The sequence below is a fragment of the Garra rufa genome, chromosome 7 (genome assembly GCF_049309525.1).
Source record: "Garra rufa chromosome 7, GarRuf1.0, whole genome shotgun sequence".
NCBI lineage: Eukaryota > Metazoa > Chordata > Actinopteri > Cypriniformes > Cyprinidae > Garra > Garra rufa.
Window position 1 is genome coordinate 9,351,557 of NC_133367.1, and position 20,421 is coordinate 9,371,977.

The 20,421-nt window shown below is 38.9% G+C and overlaps 1 pseudogene; it reads left to right on the forward strand.

Moving 5' to 3' along the window:
- Window positions 1-2,427: 2,427 nt before the first annotated feature.
- Window positions 2,428-19,895, forward strand: LOC141338839 (NLR family CARD domain-containing protein 3-like; annotated as a pseudogene).
- Window positions 19,896-20,421: the final 526 nt, after the last annotated feature.

Sequence of the window (20,421 nt, forward strand, 5' to 3'; positions counted from 1 at the left end):
TTGTGCTGTTTAAATACTGTGCAGTGCTTTGTTACAATCTGTATTGTTAAAAGCGCTATATAAATAAAGGTGACTTGACTTGACTTGACTTTTTCCTAAATGTTACCTAACAATCCACCAGATGCCCCACGCAAATCCCACTGAATGTTGTAAAAAGGCTAAATACACATCTTTTGACCTACTGAACTTTTACCTAAACTTCTGGCAGAGTTAAAAAGAAAACACACTTGCCGGTGCATATTGTAAAAAAAAAAAAGTCCACTGCACATCATTTGACCACTCAATTAACGTTTGCATGAACTTTTGACAAAGTTCACAGCACCAGTAGACAGCTACACCCCCTAGGTGATGAGTCGCAACCCCAGAAGAGTTTTTACAACCTAGGCTGATCTGATAAGAATGCATCAGCAATCGTAGACTGCGCTCACCAGCCTCTCTGGTTTATTGGGCTGTGTGATTCAAGATATTTACATTTAATTGATGTTGTTAAGTTTAGACTATTAACTGCATGCGCGTTTGTGTTTTAACTACCAGTCCGCAAGTCTTACGGGAATAAAATTGTGGAATCCTCTCTTGTCTTCATTGTGCAGCGTGGAACAAAACATTTGCTTTCATTTGGATATTTTAATGTACATGCATCCATACGTTTCAGCTGATATAACAGACCGTAAGTTCTAAGATTGTAAAAAAATAAAAAAGATGGATTAAAGGAGTAACTTAATTAATTGTGATTAACTAAATAAAATAAATATTTTCCTGTGGCTTTTGTTTAAAAGGAAACTGATATGCACTTTAAAATGAAGAAAACAAACAAACAAACAAACAAAAAACTCTAATGTTAATCGGGGAATGCTTTCATCAATTATAAAATCTCATTGATTAATTAAAAAAAGAAGTCTTCTTTCATTTTAAAAGTATTATTTGTGTGTGTGTGTGTTAGGGGGAGGGCTGGTAGTGGGTGTGGTTTGACTGCTGCGTGCGTGACTTCATTCTAAGTAATGTCAGTGGTGAGTGTTGTGAATTTGACTCGTTTGTTTGTTTTTTCTTATTTTTCCTTATTTTTTTATTTGAACTACATTACCCACAATTCCTAGAAAACTACAATTAGGGTGAACTCATATCTGGTGCACTACATTACCCATAATCCCCCTGGTTGAGGTCTATAAATAGACTTCACTTCCTTCCTTTGTCCCTTTTCTGCCTTGGTGAGGTGTGGGTGTTTGAATGGGCACATAGTTTTGAACAGTTTTCTATGGCCCCGTTTCAAATACACATTCCCATAACAATAAGAAAACAGCCATAAATTCCTTTGAATTGGTGGTGTGGATAAAAAGATTAACAAATTGATGTCTGGTTTGGGATGGGTAGGGGGAGTCCAAAAACAGGTGTTCAGTTGGGGAGGGGGGGTGGAATTTTTATGAGGGGCAATAAATCAAGCATTTTGACACACAGTATACTTTTAGTCTCTCTTATGTGAGTCTGTAAACAAGAATGACTGCTATCTTTATAATTCTGCAAGTGTTTCTTTGGTGGACTAAAGAAAATGATTGCCAATATAAAACACGGATGAACCTCCTGTAGTAAAGTTTATTTTCTCTCTGTGTCATTAGTGTAAGATCAGGCTCACATGTGTCCAGCTCTGTGTCTGTGAAGAGTGACCAGTCAAAGGATGGTGGAGGACCATACTTCAGTGAAGAAACAGCATCACGAACCAAATGGTATTTGATGTGTTTCTTACTTTTCTTTACACATAGACTGTGTCAGAAAGTATATCAGTAATTATCATAAAACTTTATAGTTCATACATTTATCAAAGTATTGTTTTTCTCTTTGCTAAATATATTTACAATAGATTTTAGTCATATTTCCACCAGAAATGCAGTAATTAGATTTATTTTATTCAGCAGCAGGCTTCAGAATGAAACCTTAGATCCAGATTTCCAGACTAAAAGGAACCACAAGGACTTTACAAACAGTTTCCTGCAGATCTTTCAGGTTTTTAACACATTTTCTTAAATAATTAATAATTATGACAAACAAATATGTAATTGAATAAGAGCATGAGCGAAATATTATTTCTAATTCTTCTTGACTATTATTTGTTTCTTTTTAAGAAGCCATAAAATACAAATTTATTAATACTGACAGCTAATTAACAGTTGTCTCAAATTTATTTTTATAAACATTTTTAATTGTTAAATAAATATAGTAGTTTTTACCAAGTATGGATGAAGATTTTTTTTTTCTTTTTTTATTGCTTTGTAGGATCTTGAGTGCAAAATAATCACATTTCTGAAGAAAGAACTGGACAAGTTTAAGAAAATATTACAAAAAGAGGACTTGCAATACTTTGTGAAGGATTTTAATGAGAACAGATGCAGTAACAAAGAAGCAGCTCTTGATCTCACACTCTACTTCCTGAGAGAGATGAAGCAAGATGAAGCTGCTGATACTCTAGAAGGTAAAAGACTACTAATCATCTGTCACATATAAATGTAGGAGAGAAAATAAGATTAAAATATTCTGCATTTTTGTTTCTGTTTAGATGAGCTGGTCTTCATTCATCAGCTAAAGAATAGTTTAAAGACAAAGTATCAGTGTGTGTTTGAAGGAATTGCAAAGCAAGGTGACTCTACTCTTCTGAATAACATCTACACAGATCTCTATATCACTCAGGGTTGTAGTGAACAGGTCAATATTGAACATGAGGTAAGACAGATTGAAGTTGCTTCCAGACGTCATGAATCACAAGAAATACAGGTTGAATGCACAAATTTGTTTGAAGCACCTGAACAAGACAAGCAGATCAGAACTGTACTGACAAAAGGAGTTGCTGGCATTGGAAAATCAGTCTCTGTGCAAAAGTTTGTTCTGGATTGGGCCGAAGGAAAAGAAAATCAGGATATCAGATTCATATTTCCTCTTCCATTCAGAGAGATGAACTTAAAGGAGAAAGAAAAACTAAGTTTGATGGACCTTATAACTCAGTTTTTCCCAGAAACAAAAAAAACTGAACCTTATAAGAAGAAACCAAAAAGTGCTGTTCATTCTTGATGGATTGGATGAATTCCGTCTTCCTCTAAACTTCAATCATAATGAGACGTGTTTTGATGTTTCATCACCAGCCTCTCTGGATGTTCTCCTGACGAACCTCATCAAGGGAAATCTGCTTCCTTCTGCTCTCATCTGGATCACCACCAGACCAGCAGCTGCCAGTAAGATTCCTCCTGACTGTATCGACCGGCTGACAGAGATACGAGGATTCAATGATGCACAAAAGGAGGAGTACTTCAGAAAAAGAATCACAGATGAGAATCTGGCCAAAGAAATCATTGATCATGTTAAACAATCGAAGAGTCTCTTTATCATGTGCCACATCCCAGTCTTCTGCTGGATTTCAGCCACTGTTCTTCAGAAAATATTAGAGGAGAAAAGAAATAATGTCATGAAAAACAATCAGGCTGATGATGTCTCCAAAACACTGCAGGAGTCAAATACTGAAGACACTCCCAAGACTCTGACACAAATGTACACACACTTTCTCAGATTTCAGATCCAGCAGAGCAGAAGAAAGTATGATGGAGAATATACACCAGATGTTTCCTGGGATAAAGATGCCATCTTTTCACTGGGGAAACTGGCATTTCATCAGCTGGAAAGAAACAATGTGATCTTCTATGACACAGATCTGGAAGCCTGTGGTATTGACGTCTATAAGGCATCAGTGTATTCAGGCATGTGTACCCAGATCTTTAAGGAGGAAACTGGGATTGTTCTTGGTACCATGTACTGCTTTGTTCACTTGAGCATTCAAGAGTTTATTGCAGCTCTTTATGCACATCTGTTTCTAGACATAAAGAAGAGAAATGTATTTGTTCATGAGTCTACAGAACAGGAAAACAAAAGTGAAACTATGATTGATTTGCTCAAGACTGCAGTGGACAAGGCACTAGAGAGTGATAATGGACATCTGGATCTTTTTCTTCGATTCCTCCTTGGTTTGTCACTCCAGTCCAATCAGCGACTCTTACAGGGTCTGTTGACACAGCAAAATGGAAATGACCAGATCAAAAAGGAAATAGTCCAGTACATCAAGCAGAAATTAGAAGATAATCTGTCTCCAGAGAGATCCATCAATCTGTTCTACTGTCTGAATGAACTGAACGACCAAACTCTGGTGAAAGACATTCTGACCCACCTTAGCAAAGGAAGTCTCTCATCTGCTGATCTTTCACCTGCCCAGTGGTCTGCTTTGGCCTTTGTGTTGTTGACATCAGAGGAGGAGCTGGAGGAGTTTGAGCTTCAGAAATTCAAGAAATCAGACGAGTGTCTCATTAGATTATTGGCAGTCATCAAAACTTCCAAAAGAGCTCTGTAAGTTAATCATCATTTGCTTTCATCTGACAAATACATTTGTTAAGGGTTCATATGCATCCTGGAAAATGTATTCCTGATTTTCTTTGTGTGTGTGTGTGTGTGTGTGTGTGTGTGTGTGTGTGTGTGTGTGTGTGTGTGTGTGTGTGTGTGTGTGTGTGTGTGTGTGTGTGTGTGTGTGGGAAATTAGAGAAATATAAAATGTCATGGAAAATCTTGTTGTTCTTGTAAAAAAAAAAAATATATATATATATATATATATATATATATATATATAATTTTTTTTTTTTTTTTTTTTTTTTTTTTTTTCCTTTAGCTGAGAATGAAGAGCTTTGTTCTCCCTGAAACTAATTATTGTTAGTAGCAGAAAATGCTTTGTTCAGGGATGCTGAGGTTCTGCAGTACCAGTCGCACAAATACTGGGTCAATGTGGTACCGGCTGATAGACAGCTGCTTTCAAACATTCCTGTGCATATTTTTTGTGAGCATTCTGTAATGAGCATTGTGTTTATACAACAAGTTTTACAGCATTGTGCATTGTAGCAAATGTTGTACACATGTTCACAATGGTTAAGGTGTTTAATCAGAATTCACTCAGTAATGCTTTAAAATCATGGAACTTGCACTTTAAATGTATAATTTTTTGTAATTAAAACTATAGATTAACTCATATTTAATGCTTGCATTTAGCAGATGTATTCAGTCTAATTATTCTTTCATCTTATTTCCGTCATAGGTTAAATGATTGTGGCTTAACAGTCAAAAGCTATTCAGCTCTGGCTACAGTTCTTGGATCAGATACCAGTCTGAAAGAGCTGAACATGAGCAATAATAATCTGCAGGATTCAGGAGTGAAGTTGCTCTGCACTGGACTGGAAAATATGAAGTGTCATTTGGAGATACTGAGGTAAGTTGTGTGACAATAGACCAAAATTGAGCTCAACAAAAACATAAGGTGAAAAACAGACTTAGATAATGAACAAGGCTGTATGTTGTGCATCGAGATTCTTTTATATTTACACCTGCCATTGTGTTCTTTTTTCTAATTTGGTTTGTCATTGACACTGTCCTAAGTCAATTTGTTGTGATAAACCATTTAAAATGTGCATTTGGTAGTGTAGGGATATCTTAACTTGCGTTTGATTGTACATTTTTATGTATTATGGTGTAAATCTGTTATTCGTAAAAGATCACATCTGTATTTTCATGTTGTCTAAAGTCTGATTATGATTTTAAAATCATTAATTATTATCATGAAGCTTAAACAATTTAACCTCAATTTATTAAAAGCGAAAAATTTTATGTTTTAGGGCCCTATGGAATGTTTTTTTTTCCCAACCTTTTGTTTTATTGTTACCAAATTCTGTTTTAGCATGTCTGATTATTTGAAAGCATAACTAATTTTTTTGGCAAATAAAGTGGATTTAATATTACAATTAAAACATTGAAAAATATTGTATAGTTATTCCCAGTTGCGTAACTTTGTTTTAAAACTTGGGTTGAACACTTTCCTTTTTTCCCCTGTGTTTTTACCTTTATTATTATTATTATAGGACTGTATTAGGCTCGTAATTCTTCACATCAGTGAATAAATGCATAGAAATATAATAAACATTTGTACTCTTAAACAGTCCAGTGTCAAAATTTGCATTAGGTGTGCAGGAGGTTTTGGGTTCTAATCCGCCCATGTCTAATTGTTCTTCCTTATTAAAATCAAATATGTTAATCAGTAATCATATAGACAAAGCAAGAGACACAATTTCTGTTTTGTTTTGTGATTTAATCAGAATGAATAGTCTCTGCAACGTTTAATCCTGAGGTTCTTAATTCCAGTCCCTCTTTGTTAACACACCTGTTTCAGATCATCAGCTCATTAGAAGTGAGCTCCGTGCATGAACTGTGTTCCGATTGACATGGTCCCTACATAGTGTCCATTGCTCTTTACTCCCTTAGCAGGGGAAATCAGTTGAAGTTTACTTCACTTCGAAAAATTTATTTATGGATTTCTTACTAGAGAAGCATGAAGTGTGACAAAATATAACACTGTAAATAAATACAATTTAAATTCACGTCTTGCCCACTTCAATGCCCTTTGAATGGAACATATATGTTCACTTCGAACTGGAGTCATGGGGGAATATCCTGTGATGTCCACTTCTCAGGACACTTTCTGTGACGAGGTAGAAATGATGAGGAAGCAAATGCAGGTGAATGACAGTTTATTAAAGATGGCGGGAACAATACAAACAAACAGATGGTGCGATGATATCTCTCGGATGGGTGAGGCAGGGGCTAGATGGTCGATGATGGTGCTGTGATGTGAAATCCTGAGCGGGTGAGTCCAGTGGACGAGCAATGAATAATCCAGAAAGTGAAACACACGAAGACACGAACAACATCCAACGCAGACTCCAACTCGAATTGAAAAGAACAACACACACAGCCAAGGTCCGGGAACAGTCATCTGACAGAGGAAGAGAGACAACGGTGAGTATAAATAGACTGAGATGATGAGCGGCACCTGGTGCGGAACTGATTGGCAGCTGACGAGCGAGCATGACGTACAACACAACAACACACAGATCACGGGACATGAGAACGCAGCTGATCTGTGTACCGTGACAGTACCCCCTCCCCTAGGAACGTCCCCTGACGTTCCCAGACTCCTTTACCTGTTGATTGTAGTCCTCAATAAGAGAGTGATCCAGGATGTCCCTGGCAGGTACCCAACTTCTCTCCTCCGGACCGTAACCTTCCCAGTCCACCAAGTACTGAAATCCGCGTCCCCTCTGCCTAGAGTCCAGAATTCGATTAATTGAATAAGTGGGTTCCCCGTCTACGAGACGCGGCGGTGGGGGAACCGGAGCTGGCGGATTAATATGTGCGAAAAACACGGGTTTAATTTTGGATACATGGAAAACGGGGTGAATTCTCCTGTACACTGGAGGAAGTTTGAGGCGGACTGCCACCGGACTAATGATCTTGGTGACAGAAAACGGGCCAATGAATTTAGGAGCAAGTTTATTAGACACGGACCGGAGAGGAATGTTCTTGTAAATGTAGAAAGCCACACTTTAGAACCAACGACGTATACGGGAGGCCTAGACCGGTGGCGATCGGCTTTGGCCTTGGTGCGGGCTCCCACCTGGAGTAGAGTCTCACGTGCTCTAGTCCAGGTGCAATGACACCTCTGGACGAAGGCGTGAGCGGAGGGGACCGCGACTGGATTCCTACACTCAAATGGAGATAGGCCCATGGATGATACTGGTAAGGAATTGTGGGCGTACTCCACCATAGAAAGTTGTTGGCTCCAGGAGGAAGGATTTCTAGTGACCATACATCGTAATGCTCTCTCCAAATCTTGGTTGGCTCGCTCAGTCTGTCCATTGCTTTGAGGATGGAACCCCGAAGAGAGACTAACAGTGGCCCCCAGAAGTTTACAAAACTCTTTCCAAAATTTGGACACAAACTGGGGTCCTCTGTCGGAGACCATGTCCATCGGGAGGCCATGTATCCGAAAGACGTGGTCCACGACTGTCAACGCTGTCTCCTTGGCTGAGGGTAATTTGGGCAAGGGAATGAAATGGACCGCCTTCGAGAACCAATCCACCACGGTCAAAACTACCGTGTTACCCTGGGAGGGTGGGAGGGCGGTAACAAAATCTAGAGCGATATGGGACCAGGGTCTCGAAGGGATCGGCAGTGGTTGTAGGAGCCCATCTGGGGGTCTGTTAGAAGTCTTACCAATGGCGCAGACTGAGCAAGCCAAAACAAAACTGCGAACGTCTCGAGCCATGAGTGGCCAGAAAAATCGTTGTTTGACCAAATGTATGGTGCGATTGACCCCTGGATGACAAGCCACATTGGAACAATGTCCCCACTGGATAACTTTGGACCTAAGACCCTCTGGCACAAACAAACGGTTCGGGGGGCAACCGACCGGAGGCGTTACCCCAAGTAAGGCTGTCTTAACCTTCGATTCGACCTCCCAACTGAGGGTAGAGACAATAAGTGTCTCGGGAAAAATACCCTCGGGAGTAGACGGGCGATCGGAACGGTCAAAAATAGGAGATAAAGAATCGGGTTTGACGTTTTTGGAACCCGGACGGTACGAAAGTGTAAAGTCAAATCGTCCGAAAAAAAGTGCCCACCGAGCCTGCCTCGAGTTCAATCTTTTAGCATTCCTGATATATTCTAGGTTTTTGTGATCGGTCCAAACAATAAAAGGTACCCCCGACCCTTCTAACCAGTGGCGCCATTCTTCCAATGCTAGCTTGACAGCCAACAACTCCCTGTTACCAATATCATAATTAGTTTCGGCTGTCGACATGCGGTGTGAAAAAAAACACGCAGGGATGCATCTTGTCGTCTGCGGGTGAACGCTGTGAAAGCACCGCCCCTACCCCCACCTCTGATGCATCGACCTCCACCACGAACTGTCGCGATGGATCAGGGGTAACCAGAATGGGAGCTGAAACAAAGCGGCTTTTGAGTTTGGCAAACGCAGCTTCAGCTGCGTCTGACCACCTGAACGACGTTCTGGGGGAGGTCAAGGCAGTCAGAGGTGCGGCTAGTTGGCTAAAGTTGCGAATGAAACGCCGGTAAAAATTGGCGAACCCCAGAAACCTCAGTAGGGCCTTACGGGAATCTGGGCTTGGCCAATCCACCACAGCCTTAACCTTCTCGGGATCCATGCGCATACCCTCAGACGACACGATGTACCCTAAGAAAGGAACAGACTGTGCATGAAAATCGCATTTCTCCGCCTTGACAAAAAGCTCATTCTCTAGCACCCTCTGAAGCACTCGTCGAACGTGCTGCACATGTTCCTGGAGAGAAGAAGAAAAAATCAATATGTCGTCCAGGTAGACATATATATGAATTGATCAACCATATCTCGCAGCACGTCATTGACGAGTGCCTGGAAGACCCCTGGGGAGTTGGACAAACTGAAGGGCATGACCAAGCATTCAAAGTGCCCCCTGGGGGTATTGAAGGCAGTCTTCCATTCATCTCCCCTCCTAATGCGGACCAAATGATATGCATTTCTTAAATCCAATTTCGTGAAGATGGGCGCTCCCTGCAACCTCTCGAAGGCTGAAGATATTAACGGCAAAGGATAGGTATTCTTTACCGTAATATTATTCAACCCTCGGTAATCAATGCAAGGTCGCAGAGAAGAAGGTCCCGCTGGAGAAGAGGAGGGTCGAATGAACCCCGCTGCTAGAGAATCAGAAATATATTTCTCCATAGCCTCTCTCTCGGGAACTGAGAGTGAATAAAGTTTGCCCTTAGGCGGAGACGTACCTGGCAGTAAATCTATAGCACAGTCATAGGGACAGTGAGGAGGGAGAGAAGCAGCCCGAGACTTACTGAACACTTCCTTCAGGTCATGGCACTCCACGGGCACGTTACACAGATCCGTTGTTTTCTCCTGAAACACAACTAGAAACAGACGGACAAGCAGACACAAGGCAAGACTCGTAACACTTATTGCTCCACTCAGACACCGACTTCAGCTGCCAATCAATCCGAGGGTTGTGTTTGATGAGCCAAGGATGTCCTAATACAACGGGTGCATGGGGGGAGTCCAAGATGTAGAATGAGATGCTCTCACTGTGATTGCCAGACACAGTGAGAGTGACGGGTTCCGTGATGTGTGTGATGTTGGGAAGAATCTGGCCATTGAGTGTGTGGACGGCAATAGTGTTGGGGAGGGGAAGAAGGGAAACATGAAACTGATGAGCAAAACTAGAATCCAAAAAATTACCTTCAGCCCCAGAATCCAACAGTGCGGTGCAGTGATGATCTTGGTTGGACCATCTGAGCCTAATCAGAAGGAGCGTGGAGGTAGCGCTGGATGAGGTCTTCGTAGCGGAGATCCCACCCGACAGTAGCCTCAGATTTACTGCCGGGCTGGCCCTTTTACCGGGCAGTTGTAAGCATCGTGTCCAGCGGTTCCACAGTAGAGACAAAGGCTCTGGGATCTCCGCCTCTCCTTCTCCTCCCGAGAAAGCCGAGCTCGACCCACCTGCATAGGCTCGTGATCATAGGTAGGGCTGACCGCGTCACCGCCGCTGGCTCGAGATGAGGGTCCCTCCCCAGGGGGGAACCGAGCGGGTAAACACCGCCACTCCGCTCGGGAGAGTCGAGAATCCACCCACAAAGCCAAGTCAATAAGGCCGTTGAGGCTGGCGGGTAGGTCCAGGGCGTAGATTTCACATTGGACGCGATCAGCCAGCCCATGCAGGAACATATCCCACTGCACCTCCTCGTTCCACTAACACTCCACCGCCAGGGTGCGGAACTCGATGGAATAGTCCGCAACCTCTCCCCCAGCGACCGCGCGGTCAAACACCCTCTTCATCTCAGCGGAGAGTGTAGCAAACGAGGCACAACAGGGATCTTGATTCTCCCACACCGCCGTTCCCCACAATGTCGCCCTCCCAGACAGCAGGGTGAGCACGAACGCTACCTTGCTTTCCTCACTAGCGAAAGTACGTGGTTGTAGTGCAAAGTGCATGGAACATCTAGTGAGGAAAGCTCGGCAGAAGTATGGCTCACCGCTGTAAAGTTCCGTAGTGGGAAGGCGGGGCTCTGATGACGTCGAGGCGCTAGATGGTGGTGGGGAAGTAGATGGCGTGGGCGGCGCAGCGGGAAGAGCACGGATCCCCTGACCCATGGTCTGTTCCTGGCTGTCCATCCGAGAGATGCAGGCTTGCATAAACTCTGCCGAAGTGGGCTGGGAAGAGCCTGCTGCTTCCATGAGGGTCAGATGATTCTGTGACAAGGTAGAAATGATGAGGAAGCAAATGCAGGTGAATGGCAGTTTATTAAAGATGACGGGAACAATACAAACAAACAGATGGTGCGATGATATCTCTCGGATGGGTGAGGCAGGGGCTAGATGGTCGATGATGGTGCTGTGATGTGAAATCCTGAGCGGGTGAGTCCAGTGGACGAGCAATGAATAATCCAGAAGGTGAAACACACGAAGACACGAACAACTTCCAACGCAGACTCCAACTCGAACTGAAAAGAACAACACACACAGCCAAGGAGTGGCACCTGGTGCGGGACTGATTGGCAGCTGACGAGCGAGCATGACGTACAACACAACAACACACAGATCACGGGACATGAGAACGCAGCTGATCTGTGTACCGTGACACTTACAGTCAAATAAAACAAACTTCATCCAGTGTTTAGAGTTTTGTACTAGAAATGTATCTAAATTAGCTCATATTTCATTAAATAATGCCTCATTTGCATGTTTAAACCTAACATTTTAGAAAACTTGACATGTTTAAAAAAATGTTTGCAATTCTAAATGTAATCAATCAACTGGGTAAGTGAGGTGATAACTATTAGTTTTTTCCCTATTCACCTGCAGTGTCTCGTCTTAATAAAAAATAAGATATAGACCTGTTCTATTAGAAAGGTAACCTTAAATGACTTCTGTTGTGATCTGATGCTATAGAGAAAATTTTTATTGTACCCCCCTAGTATAATAAAAATTCTATACTTCTATACTTTCTTCCCAGCAGTCTTGGTATCTTTTTGAAATAGTTATTCATATTTCCAAATGGGTAGCAGTATTGGACCGAACTTGCCTACTGCTGCCCTAAATGTACCCCTCACTGGCTGTTGTCAGACTCTTTGTGCAAACAAAAATCTCACTGGATTATTACAATTAATGTCAAAATGAATGTTCACTGTAATGTAAACTGATATTTCCTACTGACACACTGCAGTAAAATATAGAAATAATTGACTTTAAACCATTTTTTATCTGGTGAAAATACTAGTGACATAAGACTTTTGCACAGTACTATACAGAAAAAAATATATTGCATTGATTTTACTGAAAATGAAGAGCATCGGAAGGTTAAAGCTTGAAAGTGACTGTAAGCTGGAGATAGTAAAGTGAATTAATATCTAACCATTTAATTTAATTTGATATTCATTTGTCAGATTTTGCTTTACAACCCAGTTTTAGTTCATTTGAGTAAGGAATAAAATATAATTTTCATAGTTTAGGTAATTTCTAGAATAACTGATTAATCATCTGAATGTGACATTTTCATTCTGGTTCTAGGCTTTCAAACTGCAGTATCACTGAAGAAGGTTATAAAGCTCTGGCTTCAGCTCTGAGATCAAACCCTTCACACCTGATAGAGCTGGATCTCACAGGAAATGATCCTGGACAATCAGGAGTGAAGGAGCTCAATCATTTACTACAGGATCCAAACTGTCAACTCAAGACACTGAGGTGAGACCTGATCAAATAATGTTATATTAATAAATGTAATAAATTTATTTATTTTTTCAGCTATACAATAATCTGGACAATGAATGATCAAATCAGATGCTGTGGGTTTTGTTGAACTGATGATCAAAGTCAAAGTCTGCTTTATTGTCAATTCTGCCACATGTACAGCACATACATACAGAGAATTAAAAATGCGTTACTCTCAGACCCTTGTTGCAAAAACATTCAGTTTCTCAAGCCAGTTTTCTCTGTGCTGATGTTTCTCACTCCTTCTGAAAGATCTTGAGGCTTTTAATTGCACACGCTGTATTTGTAAACTGAAAATCATGATCTAGTGAGGTTTTGCTCTTCTGCTCTGTGGGACGTTTTTTGTTCTCCTGAGTTTGCTTTAGGACTGAGTGTCCCTCTAGTTTCTTCCCAATAACTGTGACTATTAGACTTTGTTTTTGAATATTTATGTTTTTGTGAATTTAAACGTTTAAAGAGAATTTTTGCTAATACTAGACCTCGTTTTAGAATAACATTTACTTTTGTTTTGTAATGATTTTTATAATACAATGGACCTTTAAATCAGAACTAAATTGATCTTGTTTGCTTCATCTTCTCTTCTGCAGGTTTTTGGGTCCTGCTGCAGATGAAGGCTGTCAGTATGTGACTGGAATTGTGCGTAAAAACCCGTTACTCCTGAGAGAGCTGAATCTGAGTGAACATGAACTAGGAGACACAGGAGTGAATCAGATCTCTGCTCTACTGGAGGATAAACACTGTCAACTCAACACACTGATGTGAGTATTGCCGCTTTAGTTCAAATCTTACATTACTTTTAATAGTAATGTTATTGTAGTTGATCATATTTCCATATTTGTGTCAGAAGTTTTTTCTCAGCAGCACTGAAAGCCACTATAATGTGAAGTATTAAAATAAACAGGCAATGAAAAAATGGCATAAAGTTTTAAATTAGGGACATCATTTTGTGCACCAGATGCAAATACTTTGAACGTTTAGTGCTGTACTGCCTATCTATCAAATGTTGATGCCTCTTTTTAGTCTTTTAGCTTCATAGTATATATTTATGTAGAAATATATTGTTTTCATAAATGCCTTTTATAGCCACAATGCTAATAACAATGTGTAACATTTTACCAGATTTAGCGCTGCACTTTTATTTGTTCCCCACCAAATTTTTTTTTTTTTTTTTTCACAAAATGTTTGGATGTATGTTAGATTGTAAAAGAATGATTATTAGTTCCACACACAGAGATCTGGAAATTCTACATTGATTTAAAAGAGAAAAACTACACTTTCACAGTTTAATTCTGTCTAATTATCTAAAGATGAGTGGCAAAGTCAGATAAACATATGACTGCTGAATGTAATCATGTTTACTGATTGCTGGTATGCAAGTGTTTTTTTGTCAACTATTCATAACTGCTTTTAATTTAAAGTTTGTGTTTGTCAAACCGTAAAATGTCTAATTTTGGTGCAGCATATACTGTAAATTGTAAAAACTGAACAAGAGCATTTTAAGAATCAGTGATCAGTATCTGCCTCAAATGTCCTGATCAGTGCAGCACTAAAGCAAATCAACTGCCTTTTCAAAACTTATTTGAATGTCTTCAGTTTAAGGAAATACGTTTATTCATTAAATAAACACATGTGCAAAGTATAATATTTTTATAAGCAAACTGTCTTTGTTGTTGACTTGTAATTGTTTAGTCTACAGTATGTTTGAACATTGATCTGTGAAACTAAAGTGATTTATGACAATAGTAGACAGTAACAATTTCATTAGTTAACATTAGCTATTAAATATATTTTGACAGCATTTATTAATCTGTTCATGTTAGTTTATATAATTAATCATTGTTCATGTCAGTTCACAGTGTCTTTACTAATTAACAGAAAACTTTTGAATTTAAAACTGTATTAGTAAATGTATATTTAAATGTGTAGTCTTTCTCCATGTTACCTGCACACAGATATAATTTATTTGTCAGCAAAAGTCTGCTGGAAGACATGGGCGTAAATTTCATTTAACAGTAGGAGTAGGAGGAGGAGGAGGGGGCACAAATGATACAGCCAAATTGTACTTATAACGATATGTCCCCACAGTGGAAAAACTGTGCTTCTATCATTATTATTGTAGCATGGAGACTTCATCATTATGGTTATTTTCTTCCATTCTTAAAGCCAAATCTGGAATTAAAGCCCATGCTGGAAGATGCAAAACACATTTGTCAGTTGATCATCATAGATCTGAGTCATTGTTCTTTCTCTTTCTGTCTTCAGTCTGGATAGATGCAGTATTACAGAGAAACAGTGTCTCATCCTGACTTCAGCTCTGAAATCAAACCCATCACACCTGAGAGAGCTGGACCTGAGCGTGAATCCAATAACAAACACAGGAGTGATTGACTTATGTGACGTACTGAAGGATTCACACTGTAAACTGGAGAGATTGAGGTCAGTAACATTCACATACAAGAATCAAAATGATGAATCATGGGGTGGGTAGAAAAAAAATCGGGGTGGTGTAAAAAAAAAAAAATTCGGAGTGGGTAGAAAAAAAATCGGGGTGGTGTAAAAAAAAATTTGGGGTGGGTAGAAAAAAAATCGGGGTGGTGGAAAAAAGATATTTGCGTTCTCTCATAAAACTTTTCCTTTCTCTCGCAAAACCGGTTGAGTTCGGACAAACACTTCCTGTTTACTTTACAGCTTGCAGTGATTCATTGGTCTTTTTTTTTTATCACCGTCTTCATTAAGACGCATACTCTGTATGGGAGGAAACCCCTAAATGTGCAATTGAGTGCTTTCTGTTAATATTTTGTATGCTGTAAGTTGTGTACTGGTCATCCAGTGTTTTGCATTAAGCGTTTTAAACAATTTTCCCAGTACCCCAATTTTTTTTCTACCCACCGCAATTTTATTTACACCACCCCGATATTTTTTTCTACCCACCCCCCAAAAACATTTCCCCTCCCCAATTTTTTTTTCTACCCACCGCAATTTTTTTTCCCACTACAATGACAATTTAGGGGCTCTGAATTAATCAACGTTTTTTGAACGAATTTCTTATTTATCATTCAGTCGCCACCTGCTGGCATTGTGTTGTAATTGATACAATCTTAATTTGAAGCGTCGTCACTTGGAACCTGTTCAAAAAGGTGATTTATTCTATTTTGTTCGCTACTGTAGACTACAGTGTTTATATCCGAACTATAAACTTTTATTCCAGTACTTTTGTGATTATTTGGATGTTTGTAACACAGAAACAGTGATACAAAGCCTGTGTAAAGATGTTTCAAATAAATTAAAGGTCGCATATTGTCAAAATCTAAATTTCCTGGCTTTTTTCATGATAACTGAGGTCTAGGGGTTATGTAACTACCATATAAGTTTCAAAACAGTCAGTCCACCGCAAACTGCACACAGCCTGAATAAAGTAGCTGTTCCTTTTCACGAGCTGCTGTGACTTCCGTAAAAATATGACGTCCGATCTACTCAGTCACCGCCTGCAGTCACCACCACAGCACCAACCACCGTCCCACCCTCCTTTTGTCAAACCCAGACAACATCATGTCGTAAACCCGTAAATCAACCCGTAAAGACATGTGACATTTTTTTTTTTTAAATACAATATTTTATTTAGTACTTTTTTTTAATTTTTTTTTTTATTTGGAGTGCAAAAACATACATGGTAAATGCAGAAACAGAAACAACAACAACAGAAACAAAAACAAAAAAACAAAACAAAAACAAAAAAACTATACTAACAACAAAAAAAAAAAAAAACAACAATGATAATAAATGAGAAATGAGAACAAGACAATCTGAATAATAATAATGTATAAGTAGTAGTAGCAGTATAGGTAGTATTAGCATGTTCAAAAATAATAGAAATGGCCATAAATCGGAGTAACAACTATAACACCAAAGGTAGTGATGATACGGTTAATATTTTGTGATGACAGTAACAGTAATATAAATAATAACAGTAATCATAATAATAATAATAATAACAACAATAATCCCAAGGATGATTACAGTATGATGTTGTGATGATGGTAACAGTAATATCAATAATTATAATAATAAAATAATAATAATAATAATAAATAATAATAATAAAAAAATAATAATAAAAAATAAATAATAATAATAATAATAGTAGTATGATAGTAGTATTAATAACAATAGTAAAGTTTGAGTTGTAACGATATTTTGTGATGATGTTTTGTGATGAAGGCAACAGTACTATTACTATTAATAATAATAATAATAATAATAATAATAATAATAATAATAATGATGATGATAATAATAATGATATAATCACAATAGTAGTTATCTAAATATATGTATGCAGGAAAATATACTAATGAACCATACCCAACACATACCACACATATCCTAGCTTCTGTGTCAGTGTGCATGTTTTTTTGTTTTTTGTTTTTTCCCCTCCTTCCTCCTCTCCATTCAAGGCAACATTGTAGACATCATATGATGTATGTAAGTTTGAACTCAAGTGGTGCATTAAAAGAAGAGTGCAGTGCATTAAAATCAATATGTGGTGCATTAAAAACATGGGTGGTATTTGTTGGGTGCAGTTTTAATTTATTTATATTTATAAATTTTTAATTATGTATATTTAATGATGTAATCTTCAGTAAACTGTTACCGTCCATACAAAACATCATCCCATCAATTTATTACTTTTCAATGTTTCTCTGATATAGTGATACAATAAATGAAAACAACAACAATAATAATAATAATAATAATATTAATAATAATAAAAATAATAATAATGAAAACACTCATGTTACTAATACCTTATATAAATATGAATAATATTTTGTGAATACTTAAAGATAAGTGTGTCAGATTTGTAAGAGTTGACTGAGGTCTGATGTTGGATGTTGCGATTCTGATGTATATGGAGATGAAAAATATTCTAGGGAGATGTATTCTGTAAGCAAATTTTTCCAGTGTGTTATGTGAATGGTGTTTCGGGATTTCCAGTTCAAGAAGATAGTTTTCTTGGCAATGGCTAGAGCTATGAGGAGTATCCTTTTGTTTGTTATTTCCTGATTGAGTGTTGATAGATCGCCCAGTAGACAGAGTGAAGGGGATAATGGGATGTGACAGCCCAGGAGGTGGGATAGGGATTCAGTGACATCTTCCCAGAATTGATTAATGGGTGGGCAGTGCCATATGGCGTGGATATATGTGTCCGGGCTATTTTGTGAGCAGTGCATGCAAGTTTCTGATGTGAATCCCATTTTAAACAGCCTTTCCCCAGTGTAGTGTGTTCTGTGAAGGGTCTTGACATGTGACATTTGAATGTGAGATGTAATGCGACGCATCCATTTCACTAAACTGAAACTAACGTGATCAGCGCTGATAGTGAGGAGCTGCCTGATCGCTGCTTCATTCCAGTGTGCATGTATTTTTTCGTCGTGAAGAGTCGCAGGGTAACGTGCATTATCACTACAACTCTGTTCTGGCTTTTGTTCACACAGCGCTTTACTAAAGCAACAGTTATGTAGCTTACTGCATTCAGTGTTTGAAAAAGAAAGAAACATTAATGATCATTCTGAAATATCCTGTTGAGTATCACCAAGCCAGCCTGTCTCTAGGGCTAGGCTACAGAATACATGACCGTAGTTACTTGTGGTTGGCTTAGCTGTGTGTCACTCAGAAAACAACAGGCCAATCAGAAGAGAGGCTCATGAATATTAATTAGATGGGCCAAAATCGACCTGTTCTCGACAGAGCTCCTAAAAAAGGAGCTGTAAAAATATATTGAGATGGATTTTGCCACTTATACCGCAGATATATATTCGTAAGGACATCAACAACTAAAATAAACCTCCAGAAATATGTACAATATGGGACCTTTAAATTGTTCTCTCTGGGCAGAAATTGTCAGTCACATTGTGATTCAAGGCTTTAATAGACATAGCTGAATCCTGTCAGTTAGAAACAAGATTGCATGGACGGTTGAATCTGTTCGTGATCTGGCTATTTAAATATCGAAAAACATCAAACGATGGCTTCAAAGCTGTGTTTAGGCGAATGAAAACGTAAGGTAAGCGCTAAGCTACCTACTAAAGACTGCTTTTCATCATGGACCGTTGGATTTCTAGTACTTAAAATGTATAAAACATATTTTATTACTGAAGTGAATGGTCCATCTTTAAAAAGATCAGGGGCTTTAGGCAAAACATCAGGGGCTTAAGCCCCCAAGGCTTAGGGCAGTGTAAAAAGCGCATGCTCTGGAATTTGAATTTGGTCGTTTCCTGGTTTGTGTGTGCGTGTGTTGTTTCTGAGTCTTTGCAGGTGTTCGGATGATTGCTGCGTGATTGGAAACACCGGTGTGCAGGCAGTTCTTGGTTGATAAAACTTCTCGTCGCTTGTGTCGAAAGGAGGGTGGCTTTTCAGTGGGAACCTGTGTCAGCTCTCAGGACTTTTTCGTGCTCTGCCTGTGTTGCTCGAGACGGGCTTTTAGATCTGATGGTTAAATAAAGTTTAGATGTTTTTCAACGCAAGAGCACTTGTCTTCTCCTTATTTGTGGCGATCCTTTCGAGTTGGCAACAGCATAATCTCAAGACATTGGGGATGCAAAATTGCCAGGGGATTTTTTGAAAGCTCGAACGGTTTTGCTGTGGCAAGGCGACAAAGTTATGGCGAGAAACTTCATCAAAATAATGTTTTTTAGCTTAATATTAATTAACATTAATAAATGCTATTTAATTATTGTTAATGTTAACTAATATAGTTAATGTTAACAAATGAAACTGGATGGCAAAATTTTATATATTGTGTGTATGTGTCTGTGTGTTGAACTTTAAGTCCAAACTGGCAGAGGGTTACTGTGAATGCATGTGCACACTGGGCACCGTTTTCCTGATGCTATCGGGATGGCGACTGCGCAGATGGCGAGGGCCTGTTCATCGCTGCTTGCACCTTTAATTTTATTTTGTTATTTCCTGCTCTTCCTCTTTCTGTCAATGTAGGTTAAGTGACTGTGAAATGACATATGAAGGTTGTTATGCTGTGACTTCAGCTCTGAAATCAAACCCATCACACCTGAGAGAACTGAACCTGAGAGGGAATAAACTAAGAGACTCTGGAGTGAAAAACCTCAGTGATCTACTGATGAACCCACAATTCAAGCTGGAGAAACTAGTGTTAGTATCATTATACTGTACAGCAGTTACAGTCAGATTAAAGTTCACTGTTTAGTTTAGGACCACTGGGCTCTTGACATCTTTGTTGTGTAACAAAATAGATTTATACTGGACTAATGGTATATTTTGCTAAATCTTTTATTAAGGGAAATGCATATTTAGTATTTTTGTATAGTCAGGAATTGTAAACTACACTCTAAAATAGATTAAAAAATATCTGATTTGATTGATTTAATGATTTTTATCCATTAATTTATGAAAATAGACCATTTAATTCAGTTAATTGTACTGTTGTTTCTATATTGATTCTATGTATTGATTCATTATTTGTTGACTGAGGATGGGTCCAGACTTGGATTGTAACTAGTGTCCTCAAATACTCCTGTCTTGGTTTGTTTCATATCATTAAGATTTCATGGTTTATTAGTGGCTGTATAGCATTTGCTGATGGATCATCATAGATCTGAGTCATTGTTCTTTCTCTTTCTGTCTTCAGTCTGTGTGGATGCTGTATTACAGAGAAACAGTGTCTCATCCTGACTTCAGCTCTGAAATCAAACCCATCACACCTGAGAGAACTG